Raw genomic sequence first — 20,204 nt, 5'->3', positions numbered from 1 at the left:
CAGTTTTGTTGAATATTGCTGCATACATGCTATATGCAAAGTTAACAATCCTGTGCATAGAATTTGTATTATACAATTGGCACATCCTACCCAAAATAGCCCATGGGCTTCAGCACATATTGACAGTAGTATTAATTCACTGTCCATGACAGTAGAACATACACATTGTGATCATATGCTGCCTTCTACATGATGTCTTTTTCGGGGCTGTCCCTGCTTGTTTCAACAAGACAAAGCTCAGTCACACTGTGCATGTGATTACGTGTTTAAACAGCATGGCTCCAATAACGCGTGCAGGTATGAAAACAGTCTGCCCACTGTAAATGTGTTTGAGCATTATGATGCACATTATATAAGAGTGAAGACCCCAGACTGTTGAGCAGCTGAAATGTTAAGTATATCAAGTTAGCAGGAGGAAAATAAACATTCTAGTTTCACACAACTAGTGTCCTGAGTTCCCAGATGGTAACGGACCACTGTTGAAAGGAAATGTGATGTAATGCAGTGGTAAACCTATCCCTGGCCCAAAGTTATGAAACATATTTCAGGTAGGAAATTTAGATTTTAAAAAAAGATAATTAGTTGAAACATTACATTGCTTTACATTAGTTCTGCTTTTAGTTGAACGCAGGTCAAAAATAGAGTTTGACAATCATGTTGTTTACTAGCTCTAGAGTTTTTTTATTTGGGCATGTTTCCGATTACAAAATAACACATGACCACAGAGGTCTATTGTGCATGTCCCAAATCAATACCAAGCAATTAACATCTACACTTCTCCCTTAATTCTAAAGGTGCCAAAAAGGGTCCTTTGAGAGATGTAGTAGAACCACTGTCTAAATAACTGTTCAATAAATGGCTAAATGAGATAAGTGAGTGTGAAGAGCCTTTAAAAAAAAGAAAGAAATCTTCATATATATTGTGAAGATTCTATATGAATTCAAAAATCAACAAAATATACATTCAAGCCAAAAATGATTTAGAATATAGTGTTATTATCTGTTAAAGCTACAGCGCCACTTTTTCACCATTTTAACTATCAGATGCATGTGATTAGTCTGATCTGTTTTTCCAATGACAACATCGGCTAACTATTAAGGCTGAGAAAGATCCAGTTGTGCACTTCATATCACCTCATGGCTGCATAATGCTAAGTATAGACAGGGGATTATATAACAAGGTGTCTCCTTATATGTTTATTAGGACCCTCTTTAACACTAACATTACTTCCCTTAGCTACCAGTTGAACAGAGGAATGAACAGGATTTAATGAAAAAAAAAATTACAGAAATATTAAACTAAAAATGAACAGCAGCACTGACACAATTCAAGTCTTAGGATCAAATGTAGGATTTGTATGAATGAATGAATGAATGAATGAATGATAGCTTTCCTAGACACTCAAAGCACTTTACATTTTCTTAGGGAGTTGCCTCAACCACCTCCAATGTGCAGCATCCATATGGATGATGCGACGGCAGGCATTCCGCACCAGCACCCTCACCACACTCAGCTATTAGGTGTAGGGGTAACGATTAAGCCTAAATGTTTTTGAATCCTGAGATGATTAGGACGTCTGGAGTGACAACAGTGTCAGATTTATTGGGACACTGGGGTAAGACTCTTCAAAGGACTGCACCATTGATTCAGTGAAATCCCTCTCACTGTGCTCAAGCATTGGGATCCACACAGACCACAGGGACACAGGAGGCCTCCAATACCATTTACTGCAGCCACCCAGGTTTTCCTTGGGTCCAAATATACAACACTGGTATGAGAACTGTTCCTTAAACTGGGTAGAATATAAATGCCAAACTTCTGACAGACCACACAATTAATATACACTCAAGGCTCAGAAAGAAACTATAAGGCACACAATAAACTAAAGTATTAAACAACTGTAGAGGCTTTGTTACAATTTACATCTGTGAAGTGTATCTTATGAGCACCAAGACAGCGCAATGTCTCCTTACTTCAGACATGCTTGTGATTTATGACGGATTTTTAGTGTTCTTTAGAATAATTGGTTTCTGTATCAAAAGTTGCAGTCTTCAGAGTTGAATGCATACGAGCCCTTTCTGAGAGATCCTTGCAGCAGACATAGCACCTTCTGAGAAAATGCAAGTTCCCTGAGCATGGAGCCTGAGTGCACTTCAGTATCATTGAATGGATCCAATAACCTACAGTGTTCTGTATAAAGATTAAACACAATCAGAATTTAGATATATAGCATACAGAGTCATGTGGAGGTATTCAATCTACATTGCTTTTTGCTCTGGATTATAAATGGTACTTATATTTTTCCAATTTGAATACTAATTGTGAATTCATAACTCATAAACTCTTATGAACTTATAAAACTCAAAATAGGTTATTTGTCTAAAGAGAACAACAACAACAACAAAGTATTCACAACCTATGCATCAATATTTGACTATATATATTAATAGCTGTAAAATATTGTGTAAGTTTACACTGTAGGTTACTAATATTGTAAAAACATTAGCTACATGTCTATATATCGAGCCATTTGTCTTTCTATCAGTGACTGATAAACTAACCACAGACTTGCAGTGATACATCACATCCTACCTATCAGTCCTGGCCCTGTTGCAGAGTTGGAGTCAATGATGCCGATTACCACAGTTAAAAATCAGGTGATCAGTAATTGACCAAACCATGCTCTGGTCACAAATGTGTTCTTTCAAAAACGATTCAGTTCTGCTCTATCAGAAACACTGTCTCTGTGGTGGTACCCTCAACGGCATATATTCAGTGCCTTTAATTAGGGAACATAATGGTATTTCCCTCAATTGGAAGAATTCTCTAAACCTTTGTCAGTGAACATTCAGTGAGTTAAATGTTGGTGGTGCTTTGAGAAAATGTTTTAGCCTGCTCTTCAAGCTAACATAGGCTTCTCAGGCTAAGGAGGGGAAGTTAAAAAAAAAAAGCTACATTTCCATCACGGTAACACAGGACACAAACACCACTCTACACAACCTGACCTATACAAGCCTTTCAAGTTACACTCAAGCCCTAGAAGAACATGGTTTTCACATTTGTTTCACTCTGTTAAAATAAGTTAATTTGGTTTAGATCACAGATTTAATAAAATGACAAACATTTTCTCATCAATGTAATTTTGAACTAAAACAAAGCTTTAAAATGAATATTACCAAATTAGCTTATTTTTTGGGGCAGAAGAAAAATGCTTATTTTTTAATCAAATATCTTGATCAAAATATTGTTATCATTAGAAAATTTTTGTTTTGTTTAATAATTAAATAAATTATGTGACATATTTATTAAACAATAAAATAAAATACAATTATCATAGTAAAATTGATTGAAGCTCCGGTTTCCTCCCACAGTCCAAAAACACACGTTGGTAGGTTGATTGGCGACTCAAAAAGTGACCATTAGGTGTGAGTGTGTGAGTGAATGTTTCAGTGTGTGTGTTGCCCTGTGAAGGACTGGCGCCCCCTCCAGGGTGTATTCCCGCCCTGCGCTCAATGATTCCAGGTAGGCTCTGGACCCACCGCGACCCTGAACTAGATAAGGGTTACAGATAATGGATGGATGGATAAAATTAAATGAAAAAGAAAAGTACATCCGTAGTATTTTAGGTGTTCTGTAAAAAAGCAGCGTAGAGTGTATTTAAAATGTTATATATGCTAATGTTTTAAGCTATTCAAATTTTACAGACAATTTACCTTTGCGCTAATCTTAGCATGTTACTTAAAATAAATAAATAAATAAATGTAAATATACAAAATAAATATCATGCTCTTAAATACTTATTTTTGTTATATATTCTTGCCTTCGGTTGAACAGGATTCCTCACTCAATTTTGTAAACGAAAGTATAATACAAAGAAACAACACTATGAAGTTGTGGGTGGAGCACTGATAAATCTGTTAATAGTTGTGTGGATGCTAGCACAGACATCACAGAGCAATCACCAATGAAAACAAAGAAACTGTAAAGTCCTTTATATGAAAGAAGATATTAAAAGTATGTATTCACCAATGTATCCTTTTCTTTAAGACTCATTTACATTTCAGCTAACATTCTTATTCTTTCTCCACTGTTTCTTAGATTATTCAAAGATTAAAGATTACATTGTAGTAGAGACTCAAGAGTGGCCTGTGATAAATAGGTCACCGGTAAGAGCGTCTTAAAAGGCCATGCTGTAGTGCTGTGCCCTTCTATTTCCTCTGTTTCACTGTTGGTGTGTAATCATGTGAGATTTTGGTAATCCAAGATATTTACATGACAACAAACATTATGACTTCCCTCTATGAGATTCCTGTGGGGCTTAAAGAAGTTCTAGCTACTGGACGTTTAATAAAATAAAATAACTGCCCAAATCTGAGAAGCAAGGGAGGGAGGGGGGAAGCATGAAGTGTGTAGTCTGGGTTCCCCTTCCTTATAAATTCTTTCTGTACATCTTCCAAAAAAATGCCTTATGGACAAAGTCAACTGCATTATGCATATATTCTCTATCTGGACAGACTGCATGCATAATCAAACAACGTGTACGTTCCATGTGCCATCAGCTGCTCAAGTAAAGATCAGGCTTGTCTTGCGATACATATATCGGATGCTTTTGAAGCAGAAAATATAAAGTAATACTGTGGAAATGGTATGTTTATGGTGTCTTGTGTTCTGCTACTGTGTGAAGAGTGAAACTGCACACAGATAAACTGTATACTTTCCTGAAACGAGTGTGGAATAAAACAGCAAATGAACTACAAAAGATTTTATCTACATTATTGGTCTTGTGTTGAATATTTTTAATGAATCTTTGCTACAGAGCAAAATGCATTCCCCCCTGACCTGATTCCCCTCTGACTGTTCACCAATAATGTCTCAATAAGCAGTGTGAGCAGTATGGTTAAGTACCTGAGGACCGTCCCAGAAGTGTCCTTCCATCTGTCACATCCATCACCTGCTCAGCTGAGCACCAGCTGCAAAAAACCCAGTGTATTCTGCTCAGTGCTACAGCAAGATTAAGGAGAAATTAGGTCTGAAACAAAACATTTTTCAGACACAATGGCAGGGAACATGTGTTCTGAACTGTACCTTCATCTAATTGATCCACTGATTCGCACAACGCTAATGTTGGCCTATGCTAGATTGCAACACTGTGCTGTATGTAGATGTCAGTATTTATATGAGGTCTTCCTAATTCTCTCCTGTTTTGTATCTAAATCAGTGTTTAATGGATATTTACTTCACAATCACATGTCTAACGTACTCACCGGAGATGAGACCTGGGGAATTATGCTCATTTTTGCAGCTGATAATCACTACCATCAATTATTTTTATGCACAAAGCTTGACAGTTTCTGAAATGTTAGTTGTGCAGGAACACAATGACCCAACAGATATGCAACATTTTCATCATTATATCGGTATTCTGCTTCTGTTTGTTTTAAGTCTAGTTCATCAACCATAACATTTCTACATTTATGTCAATCTCAGGACCCCACTGTCCTCTCGTATCAACACAACACACACTAACACACCCCTACCATGTCACTGCAGCGCTGAGAATGATCCACCGGCCAAATCATACCTGCTCTGTGGTGGTCCTCTCAGGGTCCTGACCACTAAAAAAAACAAAGTGCTCCTGTATGGTCAATGAAGCTGAGAGCATGAACAGTGAGTGTAGATTACATTAGTAATGTTAATAATAGTTCATTTTACTAACAGGGCAGAGTGGTGGCGCAGCAGGTAGTGTCCCAGTCACACAGCTCCAGGGACCCGCTCTGGGTGACTATCTGTAAGGAGTTTGGTGTGTTCTCCCTGTGTCCGTGTGGGTTTCCCCCGGGTGTTCCTCTCACGGTCCAAAAACACGTTGGTAGGTGGATTAGCGACTCAAAAGTGTCTGTAGGTGTGAGGTGCCCCCTCCAGGGTGTGTTCCTGCCTTTCGCCCAGTGATTCTGGGTAGGCTCCGGACCCACCGCGACCCTGAATTGGAGAAGTGGTTACAGACAATGACAATTAATTTAACTAACTATTTTAAGTAAATAAAATGTATGCCCTATTAAAATATAAATTTTTTATTATTGCATACAACACTTTGTATAAGAATTTGTTCAAAAGAACAACTCATTGAGAAAAGCCCACTGTGAGCCATGGCCCAGCCTGTGTATTCCTCTTGTAGGAGTGTAGGTGTAATAAACAGCAGCTCCTGTTCATTAGCACTCATGCTGTAGGCCTGCCCTGTCTCACAGCAGAGTAGAAGGGAGATGATGGCTATACTGTTTTCTTTGGAAGCACTGCCACTCATGAGCTCCACTGGGTGCAAGTGCCCTCGAAAAAACCTGCCGTCTATCTCATTATCATAGGACATATCGTGGAGGTCTAGGAGAACTTTGAACTGTTTGGGTTTCCCCTCGTTTGCAGGCTGTTTACTTAACTGATTTAAATATCCGTTCACAGGAACCAGGGCCATCATTACCCACATTAGAGAGGATTACTTTTACAGCCACAGTCAGTGCATGACTCTGCCTCATTATGCCGCCATTGCTTATCGGCAGTAGATGGTGGTACAGTAGGGAGGCGAATGACTAAGCAGTCTAGAAGCAATTAAACCCTAGATTCAAGCTTGCTAGTGCACCAGAGAAATGGCTTCAGGTTAGTACTGCAAACTAGGTACAGTATGATTAGTGGGGACTAACTGCAGGTACCACCAAATACTGTAATTCAAATGCCTGTGTTACTGTGCATTTATGATTAATAGAGGACCTCTATTTTAGATGTCTGCTCTGAACATTGGGGTAACACAAATATCATGTAATTAAAACATTCATTCATTGTCTGTAACCGCTTATCCAGTTCAGGGTCACGGTGGGTCTGCCCGGAATCACTGGGCACAAGGCAGAAACACACCCTGGAGGGGGCACCAGTCCTACACAGGGTGACACACACTCACATATTGACACTTTTGAGTCGCCAATCCACATACCAACATGTGTTTTGGACCGTGGAAGGAAACCGGAGCACCCGGAGGAAACCCATGCGGACACAGGGAGAACACACCACTCCTCACAGACAGTCAACCGGAGCGGGAACCCACAACCTCCAGGTCCCTGGAGCTGTGTGACTGCGACACTACCTTCTGCGCCCATAATTAAAGCAATTTAATCAAAAAAGAGCTTAGTTCCTATGTATAGACAGATGTGTAGATTACAAGTTTTCAAAGATTAACACAATGTCAACAGATTTTATTATAAAGCAAGGGAAAAAAATTATCTCTCTATGATACCGATCGTTTAAAACCATCTCACAAACTTATATCCATTCAAAGCTAAATGTACTTTTACAAAAGTCGCTTAATATTTGTTGCATCAAATGGGCAATCGATTAAATCCTGAACAAAGAGCAGGAATGATACACTGTAGCCATGAGCTCCTGACAACTATGCCCAGGGGAACACTTATAAGCACGAGAGTTGGCTAGTTTGTCAGACTCAGATCCAGCAGTGCTGTGACCGGCCTGGCTAACCCCTGCTTCACTCCATAGCCGCTCCAGAGGACTGACCGCTTCTGATGCTTTACATGGCATGTCGGAGTGTATCTACTGCTCCTCCACACACATACTCATTCAGAGAGGCAGACAGGAGCGGGCAATTAACCCTGCATCCTGCCAGGCCCAAAGGACACATCCCACCGACTGTCACCCCCAGCACCTCTGCTGTCAAACACTGGCAAACTCAGGCTGTGCCACCGAAATTACAGCCTACTGTATGAATGTACACACACACACACACACACACTCTGTCTCTCTCTGTCTCTTTTTCTCTAACAATGCAAAGTCATGGAAAGAAACTGTACTTCAAATTAATATTTCGGAAAATACAGGACCCCACTGGACCACATTTTATTTTAATGGTCCCCTGTAACGTAACGTAATGTTTCTGGGGAAACTGAGCTAGTTATGAGCAGAAATACGTTAAACACAACATGTGTCTCAAACAGTGTGCATCAAAGTACAAAGGCCCCGTGTTCAATTTTGGTTTAAATACACAGGAGGTCATTTTCATTTTTGATGAGAGCAGTATAATTATGCTGTATTATTATTTGTATTAAAAAGTCCATAGCGTAGATGGACAAAAAAATCATAAATATAAATAAATGTAGTCCCATTTATTTTGAAATAAATGCATAAATATATAATCTTATATTTTCAATTCAAATGGGCACTTTTCAGAACGAGGAAGCTTTGTGTCAGTCAGTGATGAGTGATTACCTCATCTTGACTGTTGTAAATAAAGACCCCAGGGAAGTGAGTGTTTTAACGCATGTGCTGCCTGGTCAATGAGAGCAAGACAAAACTCACTGTTGATCATTTGACTGAAGAACTGAGCAGATTTCATTACACATGCCATTGATCTGTTGCAGAGAGTTGAATGGAGTCCTGCCATTAGTAGATACATAGCCTCCTCATTCTGGGAAGTGTTCATTTATGAAATGTAATTTTAAAATATAGATCACCTTTCTGTGATATGTACTGGCAGTTTACCACCAGTTATTAGATATAATTAGTCACAAAGTCCTAATTGATTTAATCACGCTATTTAATTATTTATGAGCATGTCAATCTTGTATAACGTCCTACTAAATTGTGCTGTTTTTATACGGAAATTCATAATATTTTACTTTTGATTAACATTTATTTCTCTTTATCCATTAGACTTAAACGCATTTTTTTCATAATATTATACAAACGGCCAGGTTTTCACTCCTACCCTTCCTTGTATTCAGTTCTGGTTTCGCTTCTGTCTCGTTTCTCTTGTATTATTTTCTTTAGTAGTGTTCTCTCAGCTGTGGTTCACTATGTGCTTGTTTCTCACGGACATCTCTGTCTCTGTCTCTGTCTTTTCGCCTCTTCCTCGTCAGAGTGCCTTAACCACGCCCCTTCCATCACGTGACCTTCCTCTCGCAGTTTTGTTGTAGACCTGTTTGCAGACATTCTTTTTAATTCCTGGTTGTGCTTCCTGTGGAACTCTTGTCTGTATATTACGAGTTTTAGGGCCACAGCGGTAAAAAAAAAAAAAAAAAGATTCCGAGATTAAAGTCAGAATTCTGAGAAAAAAAGTCGGAATAATTCTGAGAAAAAAAGTCGGAATAATTCGCTAAGTATATTGAAGCAGACACAGTGTAAAAGAGTAGAACTCCGGCGCCCACGTGGCTCCATCGCGTTACGGCTCGGACTCGTACAAAAAACTAAAGCCTTTATGCATCTCAGTCAGGGGCTGCGTCATGTCTGTGAATGCGTTTAATAAATAATTCGTGCATAAGGCTTTAGTTTTTTGTACGAGTCCGAGCCGTAACGCGATGGAGCCTCGTGGGCGCCGGAGTTCTACTCGTTCTGTATCCATCATTTTCGTGATCATTAATTGTATCGTAAAACTACATGCCCTGGGTTCATACCCGATTCAGGGTTTAAACACTAATCACACTGTGGCCCTAATGTGGAAGAGAAGAGTGTTTATTCCTGAAATCTATACCATAGCATAACTTAAGCAACACATTGCGTTCCACAGTTACACTGTGTCTGCTCCATTACACGCAGCGAATTATTCTGAGTTTTTTTTCTCAGAATTATTCTGACTTTTTTTCTCAGAATTCTGACTTTAATCTCAGAATCTTGTTTTTTTTTTTTCAACGCTGTGGCCCTAAAACTCCGTCGTAGTATATCTCCTGTTTCTAACTCCTCGTATTAATGCTGGTCCTGGTCGTAATGTTTTTTTTTAAGTGTGTCTCTTGGTATGTTCTTTTATGTTGTTTGTGTTACCATTTTAGTAATATTTATGATTGTGTTTTGTCTCTGCTCTCTAGTCTTTGTCTCTGTAAGTGTATAATCCTATTACTTTGTTTTGGGTATATTCCCTATGAGTGGCAGGGTCACACAGCTCCAGAGACCTGGATGTTGTGGGTTCGGGTCCTGCTCCGGGTGACTGTCTGTAAAGAGTTTGATTTGTTTTCCTCATGCCCACTCTGGTTTCCTCCCACAGTCCAAAAACACACATTGGTAGGTGGATTGGCTACTCAAAAGTGTTCGGAGGTATGAGTGAATGTGTGAGTGTGTGTCGCCCTGTGGATGACTGGCGCCCCCTACAGGGTGTGGTCTTGCCTTGCGTCCAGTGATTCCGGGTGGGCTCCACCGTAACCCTAAACTGGATAAACAGTTACAGAAAATGAATGAAGGGTTATATTCTCTGTATTTCTCTAGATCCTGTCTTTGTCCTTATTTAGTTTTAAGGTTTATCTTTGTCTTTAGTTTAGTGCCTGGGAGTTTTTAGTGTCTTTCCTTGTTGTGTTGAGTTGCTTTTTATACTTTTTATGTATTCACTGAATATTTTCTGAACTAATGCATCTGTGCACTTACATCTTCCTCCTACTTTCTATGCCTCGGTTCACCCCTAAATGTGACATTTATGGTTTTGCAGCAAGTCATGCTTCCTGGTTACAGTGTTAATGGAACATTCTGAAGCATAAACAAAGGTGATATTGTCCATCAAATGTTTACTTAAATGCATTTTCTAAGAAAAATAAAATAATATGCCATTTAAATTATACATACTGCAGATGTGAAAAACATTATTTTTAATATACCTGTTTATTGGGGAATAAACATCAAAATAAATATAACTTGGTACCCATGAATGCTGCTGAAAAGCCAGTGGACTAGTTCATCATATACTGTTTTCCCAGGAAAATATACAACTTGCACAAAACTCATTTGTAGCTCATAGCTCCCACTACAATCTCTACATCTGATAATTCCAGTGTTTAAATTATAAGGTGATTATGCGAGCTATAAAATGTGCAACTAAATGCTGATATAAACAATGGGTGAATTTCTAAGTAGATTAATTTAAAAAGTGTCTGAGATTTTTGTCTTTTAGTGTATCCAAATTGTTTATATTTATGTGATAAAGTAGCCAGCACATTGGATTAATCATTACACAAGCAAGTCTGTTTTAATTGCACATGCAATGTTTGTGGTTTTCCTCCAATTATTTGCTTTTGTAAACCACTGCTTTCTTTTAAAGGCAATTTTAACCACAGTGTTCTCGCCCCAAACACGGGGCAATTGAAACAGACAATGTGTAGAATCAACAAAGGAGAAGCCATGAGGAGGAGGCAGAAGAGTGCAAGCCAAGCAGGTAAGTAACTCACAGGCTTTTGTGCTCTTCTTAGAGAGCTTGAAAAGCAAGTAATTTAGAACATCCAACATAACCTACTACAGACACCTTTATTCTCAGTTGTTTGAATGCTATGTGATGGCTGATGCTTACTCTTCCAGCACTTTCCAAACAGTGAATGTGGCTACAGTCATTAACTCTTCTAATATGCTCCAGCTTTGAAAATATCATTTTTAAACAGCTACAGATCAATGTGACATGCATTACTTATGCATTAGTTTATATCTACTTAATATGAGTTACTGAGTAACAGCCCTGATGTGTATTATGTCATGAGTGTGTCCAGTATCCCTGTGGAAGCTTATTCATTTGATTCAGCGCTCTGAAGCACGCATGGCACCCTCATGCTCAACTCTTATACACAACCATGTAGACTTTCCCAGTGCTAATAACAACTGCAAACGCTAAAGCAATCTGCCACCAGTCCACTAGAGATGGCCCTCCAGCATGTTGGAGCAGCAGCATTAATTATAGAATGAGTTGGATCCAAAGAGACGAATGAGCATTTGCTCCTGAAAGGTTAAAAGCTGGTCTATGATTTATACATGCATGCAAAGGGTGTGACTGGACAGGAGCACTGAGTGCAGGGCTGACAGTTTAAAACATGTCCCCACAGCTCTTTTTATGGTCTGTATTGAAAAAGGCATGGTTAGTGGATGCCATCACATTGCTAATGAGCTTGGTCTCACTACTGTCTGTTAAGCAAATACAGTCTAGGCACATTTAAGCCTACAATGACACAATAAACACTGAAAGATCTCTGTAGAGTTTAACCAGATGAAGGAGAATCCTCTGAAAAGAATCGATGCTGTAATAAAGGCAGAGTGTAAACACATTTAAAAAACAGATGACTTTTATAGAACGTTTTTTCATTTTCTTTTGTGTTTCTATGCTTTCATACTTCATGGCCTTTGTGATAAGAATAAATGAAAGATCTCAGAGAGTAAATATCTCATGGCTGACTGTACACTTAGTGGTAACAGGAACCTGGAGTAATTTTCATTTTTGTGATTCATTATTCCAGAATACTGAGGACTACATTACCATGTATGTGTAACATAAGCAGTGATTAATCTCAGGGAGGATATAGAGGTGATTAAGCCAGTCAGGCTAAAATCTGTGATGGAGTTTGTCACTCTTTGACAGCCAGTTGTGAATCTGAGATGGAGACAAAGACACAGTATAATATTAGCATGTAATTTGATTAGCATCTCGAACAGGTGTTGCTCAATCCAATTCTGATGTGTCAAAATATAGCCAAAACAAGCAGGATGTCGTCATGAACTTGATGAGACAAAAGTCATGCAAGATGAATGAATATTGGATTCTTATCCATAATTGATGATATTGCTAAGAATGCAGCATTTAAAAGCAAACATTACACTGAGACAATTAGGTGTTTTTCACCTGAAATTGAGCTTCACAAACACATTCTCCTCATTTTAAATCAAATATGCTCTGAATATCTCTCTCTCTCTCTCTCTCTCTCTCTCTCTCTCCACCACATGCTTGGTTCTTATGGATCTTCTCTTCTCTGTGTGCTGCCCCATCAGCCGATTAAAAGGCTGAGGAACGCATCAGGTGACGGGGTCAATCGATAATGATGCAGACTCCTCTCATTAGGAAGAGAAGCCCCCACAGCCAGACATCCTGCCACAGCCCCCACCCTCTTCATCTCAGCTCATCATCACCCACTGCTAAGATGAACAGTACACTCTAAACTGAAATGCATATCCTGATACCCAGTACTGTATATCATTCATCGCTGTAATCAAAGCTAGCTTTTCAGTTTTACTCCATTTCAAATGTTTTAAACAGTTAACATGTTGCACATCAGTTAATAATTAGAAAAAAGAAGCTTTTGCAATGACAATATATAACAATATTAATTGAATTCAACTGAAATTGTATCTGGATTATTTCAATATTTTCACACCAAACATCAAAGTAGAAAAATGTGATCTAACACAGAGTTCCTTGGTTCAGAATTCAGAATCAGAATCTCCGTGGATTTAAAAATAACAATAAAAATAACTAAATTTTATATATATAGACTGACAGTTCAGTGGGTGGTAATGTCACATTCATGAAAGAGGTCTGAGGAGAAAAGCCTGATAAGCTCAAGCTAACAGGAAGCCTGCAGTAACTCAAATAACCACTCTTTACTACTGTGGTGATCAGAATGCTGAAGTTGAACCATATCAGATTCCCCTCCTGTCAGCTAAGGATGGGAATTTGATGCTACAGTGGGCACAGGGTCACTGAAACTGGACAGATGAGAACGGGAAGAATGTCGCCTAGCTTGATGAATCTCAATTTCTGCTGCAACGTGCAGATAGAAGGGTCAAAATGTGACATAAACATCATAAATCCACAACCACACCATGCCTTGTGTCAACAGTTAAAGCTGGTGGGGGTGGGGTGAGCAACATTTTCTTGGCTCATGTTGGGCCCACACTGCCAAAAGAATGTTGACTTTTGTTGGGGAAATCCTTTATGGACCACAGCACTTCAGAGTCACTGCAGTGCTGAGAATGACCCACCACACAAAGGATTCCAGCTCTGTGGTGGTTTTGGGGGGTCCTGTATGAAGATGGAAAAATGTCTAAATGTAGAATGTTTTTTTGTTTAGTGGAGAAGATAAAATATAAATAAAATATGTATAAAAACAAGGAGGTGGCTTTAAGGTTATGGCTGATTGGTGTATGTAAATATACAAATAACTGGGGATATATTTACATATTTTGCAGCTTGGTTGGGTGGGTGTGACATGCATCTTGTTGGACCACTCTCCAGAAATAATGCATTTCCTTCACTGGTGGTCAGCTTCTGGCTTCATGATGCTGATTGCTGGTTAGTTTTGGTAGGTGGCCTGTATTCTCAGCTCTGCAGTGATACTGCTGTTCAGAGAGCAGTCCACCACATAATACCTGCACAGTTAAACATATTTAAAAAAATGTCAAAAAAAGTAATGTGTAAAGATTTCATTTAAATTTTCAAAGAAATTCAATACTAGGGCTATGAATTACATTAAAATCACAGGTCTTGGAACGACAATGATGCGCTGGCACTTAAAACAGATGAAAGCCAAAAAATTAGCACTTAAGGTCTGAGCTAGGGCAGATGAATGAGGTCTATTTCCATAACACTTTGAACCCCATTTCTTTGAAGCTTCTTTCAGCCCATATAGGGACATCACAGGTCCCTTCTGATTGCACTTAGCACTTTGTCTTTATGAAATATAGGGTTATTATGGAGATAAATGTACTAAAACCAACCAGGCCCCTGCTAAAAAAACACTGTTGTTTTGCTTTGGGGAAGAGTTTTTTTTTTTTTTTTTGTATTACACCTGTCACTTGGGAAGGGGTACGGCATGGATTTTCTCACTGTATAACTAGTTGACTTCAGCAGCTTTGAATCAAGTGCGTTGCCAAGTGTGGAAGCTAAGAGAAATGCGTTGCTCAGCACTGCAGGGATGAGCCATGTTCTATCCATGGCCAACACACAATTGACTGCTTTGATTGGAAGAGAAAGGTGTCAGGGTTGGTCTCTGCACAATCTCTAAGCAACACACCACCAGGTAAGTGAACGGTATAATTCAGCACATGACTTTCTCATCACTTACCAGTGCTACATGGCACTAGTGGACTGGAAAGAGGTGGCAGTAGTATCTTACTGCACTGGGACTAGGCTACAGCAGAAAGATGTCATATGGATGTAATCTGAATATGAAAAAAAAAAAGTGTTCGTGCGGCAGTGGCAGCCATCTGTGCAGAAGAGTGGGGCCTGGTTGGAAACTGCCGCTCCCCAGGGCTGTTGTGGACACACAGCGGGCTCCACAGGGACACACGCTCACACCACCTGAACCAAAACAGTGGGGGCGCCAGCAACCTAGGGCAATTAGCACACCACCGCTGTTTGTGTGAACTTCCTCTCTCCCACCTGACAGCCATAAATGTTCCGGAGCCCCTGGCGCTGGGCCTCATCGATTGCCTCTTTGAAAAGGTCGATATCTTGGCACGGCAGCGGTACCCCCTGCCCACAATCTCTTCACAGCCCACCCACCCACTGCAGAGAGATAGAGAGTGAGAGAGAGAGACTGATCCAGTGCATTAGAGAACACACCGCACACAAAGCCCTGCCTGCCGAGTCAAAGCTTAAACAGTGGTATATGTGCTTTACGCATTAACGTGAAATTTAAGTGAGAGAGCTGAAGTTCATCATAAGCCCTGGCCCACTTTTACTATCAAAAAAGGCAGAGAATCCAAGAAATAAAATGCACTCTTAAACAAATGCATATCACATATTCTGTGAACACGATTTTAATTTAAATTTTATTTATCATCATGGTTTAAAGCTATATTCCTGTGCATCAATGTTGTTGAGCGTGCCTTTACACACATTATTTACAGGCCAGTACCAATCTTCTTGTTCACAGAGTAGATGTAGCAAAGTAGCCAAAAATCCCAAAAACAAATGTTTTGTAAAGGATTTAATACTCAATGAGGAAGAAAACTATTAAATGGAAGCCAGGTAGCCCTTTAATGGTCTTAGTAAAAGATCTGTCTGCTGTTCATTTTGAGGTAAATAAAGGTACACTTTCATTTTGTTTGCTGTTGATTGGCAGCCATGTTTTCCAGACCGTTACTAAATCTTAGTTTTATTTATATCGCTCAGTGTCTAGACTAGCAATCAGGATTGGTTTATACCACAAGTATTTTGACGATTATATAACACCTTTGCATAATGCATGCTGGGTATTGTAGTTACACTGATGAATTAATGCATGAAATTATATAAAATCATGAATTCTGCCAAACCGATGAGGCTGAGTAATGTATGCATAACAGAGTGTAACATAAGTCTAGTTTCAGATCAGAATGCCCCTGAGGTATTATCCTGGTTGTATCTGATGGCTGTTTGGGCGTTAACAGTGTCCCAGTAAAAAAAAATCAAGGCTTTTGAAAGTAAAATTCTACTTCCTTGCCTTTCACTTGAAGGATATGTAAAAATAAGTAATTCTTACTGATTCTTTTTTTTTTTTTTTTTGGCACAGGGATTATCTTTTTTTTTCATTTACAAATACCTCCAAAGGACATAATGTTGCTCAATTAAGCGATTCATCTGAGTGGACGGAGAGGCAGATGCCTGCGGGCAGTCATGCCTGATATCAGCATGCTCTCCACATGAAGCAAAGCCTCATTCTGCACTATTTAGTCTGACTGTGCATCAATCCAGGCTTTTACAGGCGCATATGTGAGCATAACTCAGCTGCACATCCAATCTCATTAGAGACAATATCTAATTAAGCGCACATTCCATGAGACAACAATTACGGATGACCAAAACCAGTAATTTAAAGCATCGGTTTTGTAGGTTCAGTGCGAAGTTACATGTCTAGCAGACCATCTGCGAGAGGCAGAGGATGAGGATGATCCTTCTGTGCTGCACTGTAGTGGAGAAATATACTTTATTTTCATTTCCTTCAGCCACTTGTGAACAACACAGCTCCCCTTTACTCTTTCCACACAATCTGTGGTCCTCAAGGTCCTCTTGGTATAGATCTTTATCCAGGATGTGTCTTCTGACAAGGGCAGGCATGAATGCAGTTGATAATCTTTTTTTTTCAGCTGGAAACTCCCCAGCTTCCTCTATAAAGCCCTACACTTGAAGCCTAACATGCAGCTGTTGGAGAAGTGGTTTATCAGCGAGTTTGGATTAAGGGAAAGACACAGGCACCCAGAACATTTATACAACAGCTGGACATTAACACGCTCCACATTGGTCTTGAAATGTAAGAAGGGAAAGCCCAGAAGGTTCAGCTCTTGGCAGGTTCACAAGAGCCCAACTACCTCCCTGATCCGCAAAAGTCCTCCAGGGACTGGACTGCATTTCTGAGCCCGGAGGGACTCTCGGCCCCTCCCCTCTGACAGTAGATTCTCTGCTCTCAAGAACTGAAGAGACTGAGACCCCCCGGTGGGATCTAAAAGAGGAAAATTTCATCAGGCCTTCACTTGCATCATCTTTTCTATAAATAGACCTTTGATGAAGCGCTCATTTCCTGGCATTATGAATGCATGATAATGCATAAAGGAACACCAAACTATTTATACAGTAATTACAGCAGGTGTGAAGCAGAAGTGACACATGAACCTACATATATATTATTCAAACCATAATTTATACACTCTAAAACTTCAGAGACTACCGTTTTATTTTTAATATCATTTTTATTCTGTTTATGGTGGATGTTATAAATATCCCTGTTCCAATGTGTTTTTCAAAACCAAACAAGTCAAAAGGGAAATCTAGTCAAAAAAATTACAGGAAGTCAGTTAAAGAGACAAACATTATCTAAAAGGATTATCCAAAGATCAAACACAGTTTCAAGCTAAAAGCCAAAACAAATAAACAAACAAACAAAAAAACAGAAAGACAATTCAAGAATTATAGCTAACCTGCTCAGGACTGCAGACAGAAATCAAACGATACTTCACAACCTAATGAACAAAACTGTGAGCTGTTAATTAGAAACAGGTGAAAAAACTAGACAAATATTCTGAGGAGAGAGAACTCTGGTGGCTTGGAGGAGAACCAGCTTGAGCAGATGACAGTGTTACATAAGTTACTCATTTTTTTGCTGCCATAAAACCACTACCCACCATCTCAGATATATGGTGCAGCGTTGTGCAAATGTGCTTCATGAAGTCTATTTCCTTTTTTCAGTAATGGCTTCTTTACAGCTATACATAATTTTCAGAGCCACAGTGTTGTCTCCTCACAGTTGAAGGATGGATAGAAACTTTTTAAAGTGATCTAGAAATAAAAAAAGAATCCCTTAAATAGTTCTGTCACTTATTATGCTTTGATTTTCCCTGTCTTTAGAAAGCATACTATTTTAGAGCTAATTCACACATAGAGCTAATTCATTCAAGGTGTGTTCATGGAGAAATGTGATTGCACTCGCAATGCCTGAAATGACATTTGTATGCCGATAGATAAATAAATAAGTAATGGTTGGGTATAAATAAAATGTAACCCGTAAGACAGGTGTAAACCAAAACATTCCCATGGCTAAAAATATTCAAATACACTTGAACAGACCAGTTAAACACCACACATTGCACATGCATACGCCTTTAGTTTTGAAGTGAAGCGCCTATGATCCTCCATCAACCACCAGAACGAGTTGTTTCAAACGTGTCGAGTGAATTTTCCCCCCTCTGAGAGGGAAACATGCTTGTTTTGACAGGAAATGCCAGGAACATTCGTTTTGGGCTGGAACGATGAGCATACTCCATACTTTGCCCTGCAAGTGTGATATGTGTTCTGACTGTGCTCGTCTCTCTGTCACCATGGAAATGCTTTCTCCACTTTAGGGGGATTTCAGATTGCTAACAGTGATGCCATAAATGTCACTTAAGTCATCAGCGCTAACCATTTTTAGATTGGTGGGCTGCACTGGTGCAGTGTGGAAGCTTGATTTAAATGAAGGAGAAAACAGGAACATTGTGCTTCAGGCATACAGTATTTAGCTATGTATGTATGCAGGCATGTGCACTCTTTCATGCCTGTTGCGAATGAACAAAATTCTAAAAATACTGCATTAATATTATGCAACATTTGGATATGATTTTAATTTAACATCATTGCTCTGGCTTAAAAAAATGAATAATTAAAGTTGCAGCACCATTCAGACAGTTCACATGAACGTCACTGCCCAAACTAAAATAATAAATAAATAAATGAACAGACTTGAGGTATTATATCTGGATAATTCAGAAATACATTGGAGATTGGTGAGTCATTTTCCTTCTTCATTTATTTAGGCACTGACGTTATCTTCTCTGTCTGCAACCACTTGCAGATCATATCCATCTTCTTATCTCCAGTGCTGCAGCTTTTACAAGCCTTTGCTGCTAGACAGGCAGTGAGGCTTGTATCTGTAGGGTGTATGTGCCTTGTGTCCATTCAGGCCACCTCTGTGCTAGTGTATGCTCCTCAGTTTGCGGTAGAAGACTTTTACAGAGGAAGGACTGTGACCTGCCAAGATAAATGTGCTCCAGCGATGTCACCAGATGATCAGAGTACCACAAGCATCCCAAACAATTATACCTCCTCTCCCCACACATCTCACACAAGCTAATATTCCTGAGTGGATAAGCAGAGGGTCTGCGGAGCACGGAGCCCCCTGCGAGTAAATGGAACACTGCTGGAGACCAACCTGATTGGACAGGTCAGCTGGTGTGGGGAAATTCTCCCCTGTTGATGAAAGTGTGTGCTTCCTGATCTCACCTGTTGGTCATTGGATCTTCTGTGATGGAGCAGAGTTGAGAAAAGTCCCAGAGAGCCTGGACTTTGACCCAGATGAAGAAGTATTACCAGACATGTAATGCCCCAAGAGGCTCTCTGTTGATTTTCTCACAACTTGGACAGATATAGTGTCTATACAAGTTCGTCCTTATCCTAAATGTGCTGCTTATTGTATTTTCCTAAAGTCTTAGGAATAAAGAATAAATGGTAACACTTTAAATTACAGCCTGCTAATTACTGGGTAAATACAAAGAAAGCACCCGTTAAGTAAGCTGTAAGATCAAATAAGTACTGAGTAAGTAAATGGTATGATTCTATGACACATTAGGTGTAAAAATAAGTACAGTTAACGGTATGAGAGTAGATATATACTTTTATTTTCAGATATATTACAAATATTTTACAAATAAGGCATGTAACTACAATTCTGAATCTATTGAAATTCTAAGCATATGTATAATTTAGTACCCTGTACTTCTTTTATTTCTGTTCCCTGTAATATTGACCATGCAGTGCTTAAGGGTAGGTTACAGGAAAGTAAGCTGTACTAACATAACACTTAAGTCTAGAGAATGCACATTTATTTTATTTTCTGGGTTGTTCAAAGGATGTTAAACATATAAAGGCAATGGTATTTGCCATGGACCTCTTGTGTGAAGACGATGACCCA

The 20,204-nt window shown here is 39.3% G+C and overlaps 1 long non-coding RNA gene across 1 annotated transcript; it reads left to right on the top strand.

Annotated features, from left to right (window-relative positions):
• Positions 1–9,598: 9,598 nt before the first annotated feature.
• Positions 9,599–13,031, top strand: LOC136699099 (uncharacterized). Its single transcript, XR_010803606.1, has 4 exons — positions 9,599–9,779; positions 10,463–10,517; positions 11,069–11,182; positions 12,775–13,031. It is a non-coding gene; the product is annotated as an uncharacterized lncRNA (long non-coding RNA).
• Positions 13,032–20,204: the final 7,173 nt, after the last annotated feature.

This window comes from Hoplias malabaricus, chromosome 6 (genome assembly GCF_029633855.1).
Source record: "Hoplias malabaricus isolate fHopMal1 chromosome 6, fHopMal1.hap1, whole genome shotgun sequence".
Taxonomy (NCBI): Eukaryota; Metazoa; Chordata; class Actinopteri; order Characiformes; family Erythrinidae; genus Hoplias; species Hoplias malabaricus.
Note: the sequence above shows the minus strand (reverse complement) of the source record. Positions and strands in the feature narration are given on the sequence as shown.